At 39.1% G+C, this 18,258-nt stretch overlaps 1 long non-coding RNA gene across 1 annotated transcript; it reads left to right on the top strand.

The window, feature by feature from the left end:
• Nucleotides 1–11,963: 11,963 nt before the first annotated feature.
• Nucleotides 11,964–15,883, top strand: LOC137073897 (uncharacterized). The gene is made up of 3 exons (XR_010904817.1): nt 11,964–12,060; nt 15,486–15,513; nt 15,822–15,883. It is a non-coding gene; the product is annotated as an uncharacterized lncRNA (long non-coding RNA).
• The last annotated feature ends 2,375 nt before the right edge of the window (nt 15,884–18,258 follow it).

The following is an 18,258-nucleotide window of genomic DNA, read 5'->3' as shown; positions in this document are numbered from 1 at the left end:
TGTGTGATGGGTAGGTTTAGGGGCTGCGTGTGCGTGTGATGGGTAGGTTTAGGGGCTGCGTGTGCGTGTGTGTGTGATGGGTAGGTTTAGGGGCTGTGTGTGTGTGTGTGTGTGTGTGTGTGTGGGTAGGTTTAGGGGCTGTGTGTGTGTGTGTGTGTGTGTGATGGGTAGGTTTAGGGGTAGGGGCAGTGTAGGGGGATAGAATGAAACTGAGTTGATAAACACACTAAAAAGCGATTATGCGTCTTGATAGCATGCCAAATGGCATACGAATTGGCGTGTCATACGCCATTTCATGAGATCAGTCTGGGAATGGAGAAAAAATATTACCACTTAGCGCCTCCGGTGGACGTTTCACCCAAAAAGTGCAGGTAAACGTACCTGGAGGTACATATTTCAGGTGTTGCAAAAATGTAGGCAGAGTCACATATTTCCAATGAGCTTGGTTTGGCTAATTCTGATACATGCAATGCCTCCCTATTATGACAAGTAGGCTTTATGTACACAATCACAATCTTTTACATTTTAGTCCTTTAATGTATGCGCATCCCTGTGTATGTAATAGGAGTGTATGTGCGTTATGCACCCACCTATAGGCTCATATTACCAACACACCCTTTAAATAACACAAAAAATACTGCACTATTGACTTTATTACTCAATTGTTGGTCAACTGTTAGGGGTTAACAGCTTATGACCCAGGACCAGTAGTGAAGAAATGAAGACAGAGTCAGGATTGCAATTAATTAAAAGAAAAATTTACTTAAGAATAGTTTGCAGTTTCAAAAGCAGAAGCCAGCTTCAAGTCTCACAAGGAGTTCGTAGGCCGCGCTCCCTCTCTCACCGTCTCGTTGCCTCGCCCTATCGTACATACAATTGTCCCAACAGTTATACCGTTTTCAAGGTCTTATCCACGTCATTACTGCAATGTGGATGGTTCTGATTGGCTCAGAGACAATGCACAGTCATGGTAAATTTCCACTCAAGTCAGTTAATCTGATGCACGTTTCCACTGACGTGTCACTTGTTGATGCTTTCACCCAGAATTAGGCCCGTGGTGACCTTCCCGATCTGGAGCAGAGCCAGCTTGCCCAGAACAACAAGTCCACCCATCTCTTAGGGTGCCCACTGTACACCATTCTGATCTGTAACACAGAATATTGCGCACATACACAGATACACAGTCTCTCCAAGGTTGGAGCTGATTAAGCTCCAGTTCTATCTAGTTCTTACCAAAACATACTGATAACATGTGCTTTCCTTTAGTGAGAGGAACACACAATATAGTACAGGCAATATTCATCTTGAGTCTTTAGTGTTTCAGTAAAAGGAAATATAAAAGGAATAAAACATAATAAATTAAATGAAAGACAAATCCATATTCCATATCTGGAAGCCGGGCTAAGTAAGCAAACCCTGTTACTGCACTCCTGACATGTTAGGGTTGCGTGATACCTCAAATCCAAACACACGACCTTGTTGCCAGTGTTTAGTGACACATCACACATCTCTAGGCCAGACCCTCAGTCACTCCTCAGAGACCAAATACACACTTTAGAAAACAAGAAACTAAAACAAAATCATAACTGGATAGAATCATTATAATAATATAGGTAATATAGGAAGATGAATATTAATTAAGGTTGATTATGAAGTTATTTAGGATATAAATATATACAGGTATATTGAAGCGGCAGTGGATTTCAAAATCCCCCCTTCACAACGCGCAGTCGTTTTCAGGTCCTCAATATAGAAACACGCCTACAATGGGCCTGAACACAGTTTGTTTTCAGACCAGCACACCCATGGGCCAATAGATGGACGCGAGTGCATTTGCTATTTAAACAACGTAGCGCTGGACATGGAAATGATACCTGCGTCAGGTTGAAACTAGCAAAAAACACTTGAGTCGCGCCTGGCACCGCTTTGCACCAGGTGTGATAGGGCCCTTAGTATGAAACGTACGATTTTTAGAAAGAAGGAAAAAACGTAAACATGAAAGACCCCCTTACTATCAGTGCGGCGTCGCAGATTGTATAAAAACCATCATACGAATTAGCCAAGTGTGTTGGTATTTTATGTTCCTGTTTAGATTTGCTTGTCTTTTTGACACTTGTAGGATTGTTATTTGGATTTAATTAAACTAAGCACATTCACACTACTCAAATATAGTTGAGTGTTTTAAATTAGAAAAAAAAGACACTTGGCACAAAATATTCAATTTCAACTAATCTAATTAGCTTGTCATAAGTATGACTGCTTCATTTTTAATTGGTACTTGCCATTTCTTAAATTAAAATCAAGACTCCTCCACTTAAAGCAGCGTTTCGACTGATTAATTTATGTTTCAACACAGACTGCGACTGAACAAATCTCTCACACTCAACCACAAAATAACTCCTTGTTCTTCACTGGCAAACCTCTATTGCTGGTGCGGCTAAAGTACAGCTTCAGCTGACAGCGATTCGTGACCTCTCCCTGCCCTTCCACGCATCCTCAGCGCCGCTGCTCATCCCTGAGATCAGACAGACAGTGGGAGAAATGAAAAAGAGCTTCATCCATCCATGAAAAACCCTGAGGTTCTGACTTGTCATATGCCTACAGTCCCCATGAGCCCCGGTGGTGTGTGTTCCTCTTCTGGGTGCTGGATGCCTACAGGAGCTGCAGAAATATGAATTTTTATGAGCGATATGAAGGGATAGAATGAGGAGGAAAAAGACAGAAAGCACCCATGATTCCTCATATAAGAGCATGGGCTCATAAAGCATTGAAAAGGCACATTCCTGACATATTAGTTTATAGCTCTGAGGCCGTATTCACAAAACATTTTATCTTACCACTAAGTTTTCTTAATTGGCAGTAAAAGTTTTTAGTTACGAGTTTTCTCTTAAAATCTATTCACAAAGCTGCTGAGAGCAACTTTTACTAGGGAATAGAGAAGTCTTAAAGGGTTCGTTCACCCAAAAATGACATTTATGTCATTAATGACTCAACCTAATGTCGCTCCACACCCGTAAGACCTCCGTTCATGTGATGATTGATAGATAGATAGATAGATAGATAGATAGATAGATAGATAGATAGATAGATAGATAGATAGATAGATAGATAGATAGATAGATAGATAGATAGATAGATAGACATTTCCTACACTAAAAAATTCAGGGTAAAAAACAACCCAATGTTGGGTCAAATATGGACTAACCCAGCGATTGGGTTGTCTTAAGCAAATATTTAACCTAACCGCAGGGTTAAAACAACCCAATTAATGGGTTAGTCCATATTTGACCCAACATTGGGTTAAAACAACCCAGCATTTTTTAGAGTGTACTTAGCCAGAATTATTTAATTTTAATTTGCCAAAAAAATCAATACTTTCAGCCTCAGTTTTAGCATTCAATACTCTCTGCAGGAGATGTGCATTAAGAAGCGCAGAGAAGAACTTTGTATGCAATGCCTGGCACACTTTTTTTCTCTCCGGAAAACCTGCCAGGCATTTAACTGTCGCCTGATATTAGGGATGTTGATGGGAATTTGGCAGAATGTTGGAAAGCAGTTAACAAGCAGCACCGCAGAGACCTTTAAAACAAAGGACAGACGATGTGAGAGCACAACAAACTCAAACGCTCTCGGCTACCTACAGCGCTGGCATACAGTACTGCAATCAGCGGTGACCAGAGAGGGTTATGAATGTATGAGCTTAAGCACACTGCGTCATTTCTACTTCAGTACACAAATATAGTCCAATAAGCTCAGCTAAACATGCCCTGTAAACTCGCTGAAGGTCAGGTGTGGCCAGAATAAATGGACATCTTCCTCCAGACACTGTTGAATTCATCAATGAGCGGGGCGTCCTCTCGCTGCGGTTTCAGCTCTTGGCATCGCAGTCGATTTGGCTTTGCTCCTGGTTCTGTTAATTGTTCCCTCGGATAGACTTTTTAAACGATGCGTTATGGGAACCTGAGAGAGACAGCACACAGGAAAGACTCTCAGTTCTCATCAGAAAAATATAGTTTTCATGCAGTACTCAAGAGTGTTACAGACGAACAGACAGACAGATGGAATGACTGATAAACAACAGATAGGATAGACATACAGATAGATGGAAAGAAAGATAAACTTGCATACAGTATAAATAGACAGACAGACAGACAGACGGATGAACAGACAGACAGACGGACAGATAGACAGATGGATGAACAGACAGATGGAAGAACAGACAGACAGACAGACAGATGGATGAACAGACAGACAGACGGACAGATAGACAGATGGATGAACAGACCCAGATAGACAGATGGATGAACAGACAGAAAGACAGACAGGTGAACAGACCCAGATAGACAGATGGATGAACAGACAGACAGATAGATGAACAGACAGACAGATGAAGAGACCCAGATAGACAGATGGATGAATGAACAGACAGACAGATGAACAGACCCAGATAGACAGATGGATGAACAGACAGACAGACAGATGAACAGACCCAGATAGACAGATGGATATAACAGACAGACAGATGAACAGACCCAGATAGACAGATGGATGAACAGACAGAAAGACAGACAGGTGAACAGACCCAGATAGACAGATGGATGAACAGACAGACAGATAGATGAACAGACAGACAGATGAACAGACCCAGATAGACAGATGGATGAACAGACAGACAGACAGATGAACAGACCCAGATAGACAGATGGATGAACAGACAGACAGATAGATGAACAGACAGACAGATAGAAAGATGGATGAACAGACAGACAGATGGACGAACAGACAGACAGACAGATGGATGAACAGACAGAAAGACGAACAGACCCAGATAGACAGACAGATAGACAGATAGATGAACAGACAGACAGACGAACAGACCCAGATAGACAGACAGACAGATGGATGAACAGACAGACAGATGGACGGACGAACAGACAGACAGCCGGACGGACAGATGGAAGAACAGACAGACAGACAGATGGAAGAAAAGACAGATGGATGGATGAACAGACAGACAGACAGATGGAAGAACAGACAGACAGATGGACGAACAGACAGTTGGATGAACAGACAGACAGACGAACAGACCCAGATAGACAGACAGATGGATGGACAGACAGACAAACAGATGGATGAACAGACAGATAGATGGACGGACGGACGAACAGACAGACAGACAGCCGGCCGGACGGACAGATGAACAGACAGAAAGATGGATGAACAGACAGACAGATGGACGAACAGACAGACAGACAGACAGATGGATGAACAGACAGACAGACGAACAGACCCAGATAGACAGACAGACAGATGGATGAACAGACAGATAGACAGATAGATGAACAGACAGACAGACGAACAGACCCAGATAGACAGACAGATGGATGAACAGACAGATGGACGGACGAACAGACAGACAGCCGGACGGACAGACGAACAGACAGACAGACAGATGGACGAACAGACAGATGGATGGATGAACAGACAGACAGACAGATGGAAGAACAGACAGACAGATGGACGAACAGACAGTTGGATGGATGAACAGACAGACAGACAGATGGAAGAACAGACAGACAGATGGACGAACAGACAGTTGGATGAACAGACAGACAGACGAACAGACCCAGATAGACAGACAGATGGATGGACAGACAGACAAACAGATGGATGAACAGACAGATAGATGGACGGACGAACAGACAGACAGCCGGCCGGCCGGACAGACGAACAGACAGACAGATGGATGAACCGACAGATGGAAGAACAGACAGACAGACAGATGGAAGAACAGACAGACAGATGGATGAACAGACAGACAGACAGATGGAAGAACAGACAGACAGACAGATGGACAAACAGACAGTTGGATGAACAGACAGACAGACGAACAGACCCAGATGGATGGACAGACGGACAAACAGATGGATGAACAGACAGATAGATGGACGGATGAACAGACAGACAGACAGCCGGCCGGACGGACAGATGAACAGACAGACAGATGGATGAACAGACAGATGGAAGAACAGACAGACAGATGGATGAACAGACAGACAGACAGATGGAAGAACAGACAGACAGACAGATGGAAGAACAGACAGACAGATGGACGAACAGACAGACAGACAGACAGATGAACAGACAGACAGACAGATGGACAGACAGATGGACAGACAGACAGACAGATGGATGAACAGACAGACAGATGGATGAACGAACAGACAGACAGATGGATGGACAGACAGACAGATGGATGAACGAACAGACAGACAGATGGACAGACAGACAGATGGATGAACAGACAGACGGACGAACAGATGGACAGAGAAATAGACGGACAGACAGACAGATGGATGAACAGACAGACAGATGAACGAACAGACAGATGGATGAACAGACAGACGGACGAACAGACAGAGAAATAGACGGACAGACAGACAACTTTCCTTTTCACTGACATGACATCCTCTAGACTGTGAAGGGAGGCTATTGGCTAATTGTTCAGATAAGAGAAATCCTGTGATGGCAACAGCAGTAATTTTACAGGATCTGTCATTTCAGAAGATTCGTTATGTTCATTGATGCAGGAATCTAATGTGGCTGAGTTTGTCACTGCATTATTCAAAACACAACACAGACCTGCTCAAAATTCAGTTTGGGTCTGCTAGCAAATGCCCCGTAACAGCCAACCATAATAGCTTTCCACTGCATATGGAAGAGCCATGATTAATCATATTTGGATGGGACATTTGTAGCAGATGGAAAAAAGTGATCCACCTTTAACACTTTTCATTAAGGTGCTGCCAAAAAGATTTTTTGTCTGTCAAGATATAGGACGGAGAGTATTTCTCATTTATGCCGTTAAGATTTGCTTTACATGACCTGCTTGAAAAAGCACATGAATCTACACTTGAGAACTCATTACTTCATGAAATATAATCTTTAGAGTAGTTTAGAAAGTATAAAACTTTATTCAGTTGAGGAAAAATGATGTGAGATTTTGATTTGATTTGAGATTTAAATCTCTTTTTGAAAACTTGTTCAGCTCTTTAAATCTGAAGTGTGTAGTTTCAAGTCATCAAACAGATTTGCAGGAATAATAAATATAGCTGCAAGCAACAATTATAGCACATACATTTTTTCATTTATTCTCAAAACAAAACTAAAAACCTACTTCAGCTGGTAAATACCCAGATATGCAATTCATGCCAATTCATAATCGCATGCATTGTAATGTTTGTTACAGTTATAATGCCACCTTTGGACAAACTTTAAAGTCATAGTTCACCATGATTTACTCACTCACGAAAAAAACGCAAATGACGCAACATATGGCTAGGATGTAGCGCAAACGTTTTAAATATGGACATTTTTCTAACAAAAACACATCTCTTTGGCTCAGAGGGCCTTTATTAATTTGCCGGAGAAGTGTGTGGATTACTTTTATAATGGATGGATGCACTTTTTTGGGCTTCAAATTTTGGGCTCCCATTATAAAGCTTGGAAGAGCCAGGACATTTTTTTTATGTAACTCTGATTGTGTTCGCCTGAAAGAAGAGAGTCATGTGCACCTAGGATGACTTGAGGGTGAGTAAATCATGGGAAAATTTTCATTTTTTGGGTGAAATATCCCTTTAAGTTATTCTTTGTTTGCATGCGATATATGATATTTACACTAACCGTGGTTTCACACCGCCGCCGGCGAGAGCGTCAAAATTAGCTCTTGCCACCCTACCAATGACGCTGTAGAAAGCTTCGTGGACGCGCCACCAACGTTTGCAGGCCTGCGTTCTCTGGATTTCTCTCAAGCGGATCCTTCAAAGTCACTTCCTTCAGAGGCTAGGCGAGGCTCCTCTTTAGCATTCGGAGAACACGTAAATGGAACAGGCTAGCAAGTGCGCGTCATTACGTCAGTGAAAAGGTCCGTTGGCCATCAATAACGTGTAACGTGTAATATGTGTAACGTTATTTTTATTTTTTTAATATCAATACAGTAGTAATTTGTACTGGTATTTAAACGTTAAACTTTACTTATATTTACTACAGTTATAACAAATGTTTGGTAACGTAAATAAAAGCATTGTGGCAAGCAGCGAGGTGAGGGTCCGTGGAGTGATAATGAGCGGCAGCTGATCGCCGCCACACCGGTCTCGGCTCACGGCAGTGACGGGAGTATAATTGGAGGAGCATGGAAGACGAGAGAGGACTAGGCCTGGACTTTATGTTATGGTTTGCCCGCCTCCTTCCTTCCCATCTACAAACCCCGATACAAGCATATTTGCCCCGTTCATGCTCCAAGTCCGACTCCGGGAACGTCTGATAGCAAAGCTGCGCGCATAGGATTGTTGGTGATTTGAGAACGCGAAGTGCGCGAAGGCTACTCATATGCATCCTTTCCTGTATATGACATATTTTTCGAACGAAGGACTCAGTCCTTGGTTGAATTCCGAGGATCCTCGACATTGGAACAGTCCTTCGTCGGATGTCGATGACGTGGCATCCTTAGAATTCTGGCTTCCGAGGATCCTTCCTTGACATTGAGAAACGCCTATTGTCTTTTAAAGTTACGGCAGTTTATTGCCTACAAAAATGGCCGGTTTGGACTACAACGAGCTTCTTCCTGGGTTGGTGACATCATAAACCCTCGCTGGTCTCCGCAGATGTGACTTCTGCCCATAATGGTGAGGGGCGTGGCGTTTCCAGGACAACCTGTGCTTGGCACTTCAGCCAATAAAAATACAGGAAACTCCATTTGGCCATCTGACCAATCTAAGACCATTGCGTTTTTCAGAGGGATGGGCTTCTAGAAGCAGGAAGCAGACGAGCCGTTCAAAGGACAGTGGAGACAGCGGTGGGGAATAAAGGGAGAATAGAAGAAAAATATGGTGTTAAAAAATAAATAAAAAAATATTAAGAAGTAATACTGCGCCCCATAAACACAACCAAGCCTAGAAAGAAACACAGAACCACCCCTTTAATACCATATAATAGTTACTGTTCTTTGCTATATAAATAGTAATTAAATGTAATTTATACTTTGTTTTTACATTATACATACTATTTGCTCCTCAGTATTGTTGTACAGGATGCAATAATAACAAAGTGTAAATTATTATTTTTATTTAAATTATTAAATGGATGCCACCATAAAGGGACAATAAAAGCCCTCTTTACACCTCCTACCTAAACCCTACCCAACACTAAATGCTTTTATTATAATTAAACATTTGGTTAGGCACTTTATTTCCACATTTATAACATTTTCTTAATTTCTATTGAAAATAAATGCCTTTTCGTTGTGATTTGCGACGAGAAAAAAGAGAAGAGCAAGCTCTGCAAAAGGCGGATTCGAAGCTGTGTTGATCGTGACAAAACAGTGATCATTAATACACTTTACTGATTGCACCACTGAGGACGTTGAATTATGGGAGTTTTTCTTTTGTAATTCTTGTTTTATAAGTATTTTATAAATATTGCTCTTTTAAATACTTGCCAGCATTTCGGTAAAAAAAAGCTAGATGTTTAAAATGCATCCAAATTACAATGAATCGCTGCTCTTAAGTTGTCAAAAATGATATAAACAGTGGATTTTGGAGTGATATATTCTCGAAAACTCAGAGATCTGGATTCTGACGACAATTAAATTACTACAGGACCTTGGTGTGTGTCTAAAAACAGTCGGTAATTCGGCTGGGAAGAAAAACACAGACATTCTGGATTCGGACCACAGTAAAATCACTGACCTGTAAATGATGAAAATTACCTTTATGACCCCAAGAGAAACAACTACATCCAAACAGGGCTTTAGACAGATTTGTGAACAATATTTGAGAGAAATAGGCCTTTTGTGTGCATAGAAAAAGTCTTAGATCTTCGAGTTCAGCTCGTGAAAAATGGGGACAAAAACAAAAGTGTTGCGTTTATATTTGTAACATTTGTGACATGAGTGTTATCGTTCAGGAGCCGGGCGACACACTGGGTCAAAAGCTTTGTACACATGCACATACAGTCTCATTAGCCCTTCTGGCTAAATTATTTAACATACCCATGTTTAAAACCAGGAGAAATCCATTAAACCCACATGAATCGATCCTGTCGATTTGATGATAAAGTCCGCATGTAGGTGTGAAAGCGAGGAGGTCATGAAGGGCAGGAAAAGTTGTTGCTGTGGTGCTGATGAAAAATGCATGAGACCTACTTCAGAGTAGATTGAGTTTAATCGCTACATGCAAGGAGGATGGAGAAAACTGAACATTTTAAAAAGCTTAAATCTAATCAAATTTCTTTCAAATATTCGGCCTACATCATATCACATTTAAGATATTAAGCATATACTGGCAAATCTAAGTTATTGTATCTTTATAAATATATGTAATATAATTTGGCTTTTTATTATTATTATCAATGTTGAAAACACTTGTGCACAATTTTTTCTGAATTCTTTGATAAATACAAAGTTAAAAAAACAGCATTTATTTTGAAATTAGTGCTATAAAATCGATTAATACCATCCAGAATAAAAGTTTGTGTTTACATAATGTGTACCGTATATAATTATTATAAGTACACACACATGCATGTATATATTTGAGAAAAATATATAGATTTATATTATATACAGTATACATGCAAATATTTCTTAAATATATACGAGAATTACTTTGTATTGATATATATATATATATATATATATATATATATATATATATATATATATATATATATATATATATATATATATATAAAATAATTATACACATAGTACACACACATATATTATGTAAACACAAACTATAATTTTGGATGCAATTAGCCAAATCGATATTCGAAATATAATCTTTTGTAACATAATAAATGTCTTTACGGTCACTTTTGATCAATTTAATGCATCTTTGCTCTTCAAGGACTGCTTTACTTGCTTTTTCTTAAACCAAAAAAATCTTACTGGCCCCAAACTTTTGAACAGTAGTACATAATGTTACACAAGTTTTCTATTTCAGATAAATACTGTTCTTTTGAACTTTCCATTCATCCAAGAATCCTGAAAAAAAAACTGTACTCAACTGTTTTCAACATTGATAATAATCATAAATGTTTCTTGAGTATCAAATAATAATATCTGAAGTATTTCTGAAGGATCATGTGACACTGAAGACTGGAGTAATGATATGGAAGCTGATAAATCAGCTTTGATCACAGGAATACATTATATTTAAACATATTCACATTTAAAACAGTTTTTTAAAATTGTAATATTTCACAAAATTACTGTTTTTTTATCAAATAAATGCAGCCTTTGTGAGCAGGACTTTTTTAAAAACATTAGAAAAATGTCAACGACCTCAAAACCACGTGTCTGTGTGAGTGTGTGTAAGTTAGCTATAAGTTATTGATGCATCATTTTATTCGTGTACGTTTGTAGGCCTACATTTTAAGCACTAATTCGTCAGTAGGCTACACATACTTAGAGAATGAGACCAGGCGTTTCTCGGTTTATATTCCACCTAGTAGGCTATGTAATGTTGTGCTTCACACACAGAATAAAGGAAAATAACACGGAGTGGGAAGAACATGAAAAGGGCCTAGGCACGCACCCATGAGCCAAACAAACACTTCCCATGTTTTCTACTCAGCAGATTGGATGAAATCAAGTTTTTGGAGGTTGTAGTGGAAAAGAAACGCAATTAGAAGAGACAGAAAAGCGGAGAAGATGGGAAGGTGTGATGAGAAACAGCTGACACTGATGAAGAACTTCATGTGGGTTTGATTACTCCGGTCTCGGGCAGCCTGTGCCAGAGCACGCGTCACGCTGCAGTCTTTCTGCTGAGACGCTTACCTTATGGAGAGCCATTTAATCATTTCAGCTTCACATCCCTCCTCTATTTGCCTCGCTCAGTTTGATTAATGACTCATGTTACATCCAATTCAGCTTTACTGACATGACTGCACCGCTGTGACTACTGCTGCTCATTTGAGATGATAACACAAGCGCGCATAAACACACACTTCCTGAGGGCGTTGTTATGGTGACGCTGCACACACTAAAGTTTGCGCTCGGTAAGTTTACTCAATGTTTTTGAAATAAATCTCTTGTTATGCTCACCAATGCTGCATTTATTTGATAACAAAATACACTAAATTGACAATATTGTGAAATATTACATTTAAAATAACCCTTTTTAAAACGCATATAGCCTATTTTCAGCCATTATTTTCATTATGCTAGGGCCTATTGCACAAAACTAGGATAAGGGATTAAGCCAGGATATCTTGTTGATCCTGGCTCAATTCATCCGCTAATATATAGTTATCATTCTTGGTGTGAGTTTTTCAGGGTACGTTTACATCACAGGGGTGAACTAAATGCATACAGATGACATGATGACATCACCAAGATATCCCGGCTTAATCCCTTTTCCTAGTTTTGTGCAATAGGCCCCTGATTATAATCAATGAAAAAAAGTTAAACACTGAGCTAATTGTCTTTACAACAAATCACTGGTCAGGAAACTAGCTAACATTAAGCAAATTTGCACTGATTAAAAAGGCATCTCCGTCTCAGAAAAACATCACAGACATATGGGACGTTGTGTGTCTCTTCGAAAATCTGCTGAGACACATAATATTAAATGCATCTCTCCAGCACATTGAAGCATAGAGGAAGAGTGTGATTGTGTTGAGCCTTTCGGCTGCTGGGATTTGTGAACTGTGAAAAGTCATGTTGAGCTTTGAAATACAGGCGAACATTGCAGAATGGATTGTTTACCACAATTGAAAAGTTGTTATCTAAAGAGGAATGATCAGGAGTTATTTTTCAACAAAACAATGCTCCTGCCCAAAGACAGCCATGTCTAGAAATCAGACGTTTACATGGATGTCATAATTCTAGCTCGTTTTACTAGAAAAATTACTTTAATACTTAACTGGATCAGTAACCACGATATCAGCGTACTTAGTATGTACTTGAAGAATTTCAGGGTGTGATGCACATCACTGCAATCTTTCAAGATAAACACAAAACATAAAAGTAATAAAGTGTTTTTCTCATTATTTACTATTTGGCTTGGTCATAGTCCAGATAGTAAATGTTTAGTCTCACATTAAACAAAGATGAAAGTTGAAAACTCATGAACAGTTTGAGTCCATTAACACTGAGTGGAACAACACTGACTCTTCTTCATGTAAAAAGCTGTCTGCAAGATATTTTTGGCTTGGCCCATTTTGTCTTCGCCAAGGAGTGTAGTAATATACACTGAAACTTTTTGAATGGTAGTGTAGCTCACCCAAAAATGTAATGAAATATTCTACACTCACCTAAAGAATTATTAGGAGCACCTGTTCAATTTCTCATTAATGCAATTATCTAATCAACCAATCACATGACAGTTGCTTCAATGCATTAGGGGTGAGGTCCTGGTCAAGACAATCTCCTGTACTCCAAACTGAATGTCAGAATGGGAAAGAATTTGGTGTAAACAGAATGAGAACATGGATCCATCATGCCTTGTTACCACTGTGCAGGCTGGTGGTGGTGGTGTAATGGTGTGGGGGATGTTTTCTTGGCACACTTTAGGGCCCTTAGTGCCAATTGGGCATCGTTTAAATGCCACGGCCTACCTGAGCATTGTTTCTGACCATGTCCATCCCTTTATGACCACCATGTTCCCATCCTCTGATGGCTACTTCCAGCAGGATAATGCACCATGTCACAAAGCTCGAATCATTTCAAATTGGTTTCTTGAACATGACAATGAGTTCACTGTACTAAAATGGCCGCCACAGTCACCAGATCTCAACCCAATAGAGCATCTTTGGGATGTGGTGGAACGGGAGCTTCGTGCCCTGGATGTGCATCCCACAAATCTCCATCAACTGCAAGATGCTCTCCTATCAATATCGGACAACATTTCTAAAGAATGCTTTCAGCACCTTGTTGAATCAATGCCACGCAGAATTAAGGCAGTTCTGAAGGCGAAAGGGGGTCCCAAGAGTCCTTTAGGTGAGTATGTACATATGTATGTACACATACATATATACATGTAATGGATGGATGGATGGATTAAATGTAATAGAATGAATGAATGAATGAATGAAACACAAAAAAGGTAAATGTTCAACTTTCTCCCAGCTCTCTTTGAGCTAAACTAACTCCATTAGTTTGTGTAGGACGGCATTAATTGTACGGTGTGCTCAAATATGCACCAGAAACACAAAGCCACGAGGGATGAGCGAATCATTCCAAAGCTGGATCAGAAATAATTTCCACTTTAGTCTCTTAGTTCCCCTCGGACGTCCAGTAATTGATTTTTTTTAAACCTCTATTGTCATCACTCCAAACCCAGTCTGTGCACTCTCAGCTTTTCCACTTCTGTGTCTTTCTAAGGAGTTTTTTTTTTTTTGGTCACATGAGGCCACAAGCCTCACCCCACCAGACTTTACTTTTGACAAACTCTTCTCCTGAACAACGGGCCCAGCGAAACGACCCTAGACCAATGAGAGCAGAAGATGGAAACAATCAGGAAGCCTTTTTTCATTTCTGACATTTTACTACGTGTCAAACAAAAAGAGATAATAATCAAGTGGACCCCACCCCTTTAAAGTATTTAGTTGACTGGATTATACAGAAATAGGCAGTAACACAATGCAATTTACCATTTTTTTCATTACATTTCACACAAAAATAACTATACAGTGATATTTATAACGTTGCCATGATATAAAATCCCTCTCATACAGTGCATGTAAACATCTTCTCTGTATGTTTCTTAGGCTTTCTTTGTTCTTTTTATGTTTTGAAGGCATCTTTCCCATACACGTTTCAAAGGATGCCTCTTCCGATCTTTCAGACGCTCTTGTAATCTGACGGAAGGATGCAGCGGTAAAAAGAAAATCCTCATCATTGTGTGCGACATTTCGTCTGCAGAACATCAAAGAGCAGAATAATGGAGTTGTGAAGAGTAATACAATTAAAGATGGATCTTGGAGATCATACAGCAGAAGGGCTCGCTCATCTTCACTGGGGAATAAACTTGATGAAGTTCCTAATGAACTCAATTATGCTCAACCTGCTTGAAATATCACTCTCCTAATCAAGGGCCTGCAGTGCTAAAGATCAACCCAGTCACGAATCACACAAAACTATTTCAGACAAATAAAATTCCTCCGTGTTTTAAGGGAAATTTTGAACAGAAACTATATAAGGTCTTTTTAATTATATTAAGCTTATATAAGATGTTTTTCTTAACGCTCTGGTATGTGTTGCCTCAAGAGAACATAGTCTATTTTAGTTTCTTTTTATTAAAATGAAACACCAATTTATTGGTCAAATCTCAAATAGAAGATCTCAAATACTAATCAATGAAAGTGCAAAATGTGATCACATGACCCACAGGGGTCCATTTTGTGTCCTGGTTCAGCATGTGGAGCATGCACAGGTCACATGGCTCCATATATTAATGCATTTTTCACTCATTTGCATCCAGGTAATCACCGAATATGTCACCTTCACTGGTAAGTAAAGAAGTATTTTCAAGAACTTTACGTTATATCAAATGTTTTAAAGTAAATAACAATAAACTGTGTGTTGCCTTAAGGCAACATTGTACCATAATAGAATTGCATAAGACCATGCCACTAAGTTGGATACAAATATAGGATTTTTGTAAGGACAAGAGCTAGAATTATCTAAATATATTTTCTTTTTTGCATGATTTTGTAATGCACTAATAGTAATTAGTATAGTATATAAGTATGTGAATAGTAATTTACTTACAACTGCACATAATATGATCTGCACATTTTCTATATCACTTTAAAAGAGGTATAAAACACACCTGGCAGTTGGTGAGGGTGAGGATGAGGTGTCATGTGATGAGGAAGATGAGGTCCTGGGACAGGCAGGGACAGATCGATGATTGAGGATGATAACTTGGTATAATGGTTTGGTGATATTGTGTTCCACGATTGTACAATGTTGCCTGAGAGCAACAACTGAATTTGAAATGTTACTTTTATGAAATATGACATTTGTAATAGATTAAAAAAGACATTGATGCTTTCAATAAATTTATTTCTTTTTTTCTACATTAAAATGTAAAATGTTTCAATTTGTCCATTGTGGCACAATTTTGCCCCAAAATGTTTATTGATATTGTTATAGTGTCCAATTTTAAGCAGGAAAATCACCATGAATATATTTTCCCCATCAATACCTTATTGCGTACCATATATGATCAAATATAAGGGCCATTTTAGTTTACACTAGTGTAGTAACGCATTCTTGTTTGATAAAGCATTGATATTCTTCTCAAGAGTGTGTTCGTTGCTGTTGCTTTGAACAAGTTCTCTGAAAGTTTGTGTGTTCACTCAAGGGGACAGCCGCAGATTACTAGCCTAGAAATCTAGACGCACCCTAGCGGCAGCAAATTTAATTTGCCGCAAACATCTTGATGTGGGTGTGGCTTGTCAGGCTAGCATGATTACACTAACTAAGGAGTTTGTTACTGTTTTTTTTTCACCCACTGAAATGAGATTATAAAAGAGCGAGTCAGGGGATTTGGTTTTTGTCTTTCCTGACCGCAGACCTCTGCATGTCCGAACTGACCTTCTTGTGTAGTACAATTCTAGCTTCACTATGATAATTATTAAAGTTTCTTTTTTTTCCACGACAGTGTCCAAGAATAGCAATGCAATCTGGAGATGAAATGGTCCAGACAGAGTTGACAAGTGAACGATTTATAATAACAAAAAGATTAGGACACAAACAGATTTTATTTGCAATATCTAAAGTACTCTCTCTCTCTCTCTCTCTCTCTCTCTCTCTCTCTCTCTCTCTCTCTCTCTCTCTCTCTCTCTCTCTCTCTCTCTCTCTCTCTCTCTCTCTCTCTCTCTCTCTCTCTCTCTAAAATAGGTATTGTGGGGCAAACTGATGTGGTACTGATTTATGTGATTTATGAGGGTTTAATGAAGTCATGGTTAAGAATAGAATTTGAATATTATCGACTGAATGAGAATATTGAAGAGTTCAAGTTTAAGTGGGCTATAACTGTATTTGCGATGTTGACTGTGATGGTAATTTACAAACCTATGTATGATAAAGTTCATAAAAAAGTTTATGGGTATTTGTAATATTATTCCATGTTTTGTGATGGCTGATTGAAGATTGTTTTTTTTACATTTTTTGTAATTATCTGTGTCTGTCTGTCTGTCTATCTCTCTCACACACACACACACACACACACACACACACACACACACACAACTGATCTTGAGACATATAAATTTGAATATTTCATTAATACTTTAATGAAGTTTAATGCATTAATGTTTATCAATTTGATATGATAAACTAGAAACAAACATTAACAGATTAATAAGCATGTAAATGGCTGAATTGTTAGTTCATGCATTAAGTGTAAACAAATTTAATCTCACTGTAAAAAAGTATTTATACTTGATTTTGGTTCATATAATTTTTTGCATCAATAATTGCATTTATATTAATTACACATATTACATATTTAAAGTCCCCCTGTAGTCAATCATTTTACACCTTAAAACTCACATTTGATCACCAAATGACTTATATATATATATATATGAGGGAGACCCTTCATGCCTTAACATAGCTTGAATTTAACTACACCCTTGCTTGATTTAAAATAGGCGGATTCATGAATGTGCAAATTAAGCCCGCCTCCACTCGCACAATTTGAGAAATACGGCCAACAACTTACAGAGGTAAACGCTGCACAATGGCGCTCTTTACAATCTCAGACACATAACAGTCATTTATATGATTAGCCTTTGGCTTGACTACATTATCAAACAGCTAATAATGTGTTGCTAATGTTACACAAACCACTTTCTCATTTGCCATCTCAGTCTGCCTTCAGAATCAGTCAGTACTTACCAAGGGGGTAATCTAGCTCGGAAAGTGTTCCACCCATAGGGGCTGCCATTGCTAACCAAGCCATCACCTGCTGTTAGCATCCCATTGACTCCCATTCATTTTTGAGTCACTTTGACAGTGAATAACTTTACATCTGAGGCATTTAAAGGGGGGGGGGGGGGGGTGAAACATTCAGCTTCAGTCAATCTCATGTCAATCTTGAGTACCTATAGAGTAGTATTGCATCCTTCATATCGCCGAAAAGTCTTTGTTTTATTATATTTATAAAAGAAATATGGGCTGTACCGAGTCTTTCCGGAAAAAACAGGACGGCTGGAGGCGTATCGTGTGGGCGGAGCTAAAGA

This window comes from Pseudorasbora parva, chromosome 4 (genome assembly GCF_024679245.1).
Source record: "Pseudorasbora parva isolate DD20220531a chromosome 4, ASM2467924v1, whole genome shotgun sequence".
NCBI classification, from domain to species: domain Eukaryota; kingdom Metazoa; phylum Chordata; class Actinopteri; order Cypriniformes; family Gobionidae; genus Pseudorasbora; species Pseudorasbora parva.
The sequence above is the reverse complement of the archived record's forward strand: the minus strand, read 5'-3'. Positions and strand labels throughout refer to the sequence as shown.